The sequence below is a fragment of the Physeter macrocephalus genome, chromosome 11, assembly GCF_002837175.3.
Source record: "Physeter macrocephalus isolate SW-GA chromosome 11, ASM283717v5, whole genome shotgun sequence".
In the NCBI taxonomy this organism is placed as follows: domain Eukaryota; kingdom Metazoa; phylum Chordata; class Mammalia; order Artiodactyla; family Physeteridae; genus Physeter; species Physeter macrocephalus.
In genome coordinates, this window is record NC_041224.1 from 152,702,354 (window position 1) to 152,704,494 (window position 2,141).

A 2,141-nucleotide genomic window follows, 5' to 3' on the forward strand; every position below is an offset into this window, starting at 1 on the left:
TTTTTGATGATGGCCATTCTGACTGGTGTGAGATGATATCTCATTGTAGTTTTCATTTGCATTTCTCTAATGATTAATGATGTTGAGCATTCCTTCATGTGTTTGTTGGCAATCTGTATATCTTCTTTGGAGAAATGTCTATTTAGTTCTTCTGCCCATTTTTGCATTGGGTTTTTTGTTTCTTTGATATTGAGCTGCATCAGTTGCTTGTATATTTTGGAGATTAATCCTTTGTCAGTTGCTTCATTTGCAAATATTTTTTCCCATTCTGAGGGTTGTCTTTTTGTCTTGTTTATGTTTTCTTTTGCTGTGCAAAAGCTTTTAAGTTTCATTAGGTCCCATTTATTTATTTTTGTTTTTATTTCCATTTCTCTAGGAGGTGGGTCCAAAAGGATCTTGCTGCGATTTATGTCATAGAGTGTTCTGCCTATGTTTTTCTCTAAGAGTTTGATAGTTTCTGGCCTTACATTTAGGTCTTCAATACATTTTGAGTTTATTTTTGTGTATAGTGTTAGGGAGTGTTCTAATTTCATTCTTTTACATGTAGCTGTCCAGTTTTCCCAGCACCATTTATTGAAGAGGCTGTCTTTTCTCCACTATATATTCTTGCCTTCTTTATCAAAGATAAGGTGACCATATGTGTGTGGTTATATCCCTGGGCTTTCTATCCTGTTCCATTGATCTATATTTCTGTTTTTGTGCCAGTCCCATACTGTCTTGATTATTGTAGCTTTGTAGTATAGTCTGAAGTCAGGGAGCCTGATTCCTCCAGCTCTGTTTTTCTTTCTCAAGATTGCTTTGGCTATTTGGGGTCTTTTGTGTTTCCATACAAATTGTGAATTTTTTTGTTCTCGTTCTGTGAAAAATGTCAGTGGTAGTTTGATAGGGATTGCATTGAATCTGCAGATTGCTTTGGGTAGTATAGTCATTTTCACAATGTTGATTCTTCCAATCCAAGAACATGGTATATCTCTCCATTTAACTGTATCATCTTTAATTTCTTTCATCATTGTCTTATGATTTTCTGCATACAGGTCTTTTGTCTCCTTAGGTAGGTTTATTCCTAGGTATTTTATTCTTTTTGTTGCAGTGGTAAATAGGAGTGTTGCCTGAATTTCACTTTCAGATTTTTCATCATTAGTGTATAGGCATGCAAGAGATTTCTGTGCATTAATTTTGTATCCTGCTACTTTATCATTTTTAGTGTATAGGAATGCAAGAGATTTCTGTGCATTAATTTTGTATCCTGCTACTTTACCAAGTTCATTGATTAGCTCTAGTAGTTTTCTGTTAGCATCTTTAGGGATTCTCTATGTATAGTATCATATCATCGGCAAACAATGACAGCTTTACTTCTTCTTTTCCGATTGTGATTCCTTTTATTTCTTTTTCTACGCTAATTGCTGTGGCTAAAACTTCCAAAACTATGTTGAATAATAGTGGTGAGAGTGGGCAACCTTGTCTTGTACCTGTTTTTAGTGGAAATGGTTTCAACTGATCACCATTGAGGACGGTGTTAGCTGTGGGTTTGTCATATGTGGCCTTTATTATGTTGAGGAAAGTTCCCTCTATGCCTACTTTCTGGAGAGTTTTTATCATAAATGGGTGTTGAATTTTGTCAAAAGCTTTCTCTGCATCTATTGAGATGATCATATGGTTTTTCTCCTTCAATTTGTTTATATGGTGTATTACATTGATTGATTTGCATATATTGAAGAATCCTTGCATTCCTGGGATAAACCCCATTTGATCATGGTGTATGATCCTTTTAATGTGCTGTTGCATTGTGTTTGCTAGTATTTTGTTGAGGATTTTTATATCTATGTTCATCAGTGATATTGGCCTGTAGTTTTCTTTCTTTGTGACATCTTTGTCTGGTTTTGGTATCAGGGTGATGGTGGCCTCATACAATGAGTTTGCTATATTTTGGAAGAGTTTGAGAAGAATAGGTGTTAGCTGTTCTGTCAATGTTTGATAGAATTCGCCTGTGAAGCCATCTGGTCCTGGGCTTTTGTTTGTTGGAAGATTTTTAATCACAGTTTCAATTTCAGTGCTTGTGATTGGTCTTTTCATATTTTCTATTTCTTCCTGCTTCAGTCTCAGAAGTTTGTGCATTTCTAAGAATTTGTCCATTTCTTCCA

At 35.1% G+C, this 2,141-nt stretch overlaps 1 protein-coding gene across 3 annotated transcripts in view; it reads left to right on the forward strand.

Moving 5' to 3' along the window:
- The window catches only part of RGS6 (regulator of G protein signaling 6), a 598,625-nt gene that overhangs the window by 277,776 nt on the left and 318,708 nt on the right, over positions 1 to 2,141 (forward strand). The window lies entirely within an intron of this gene.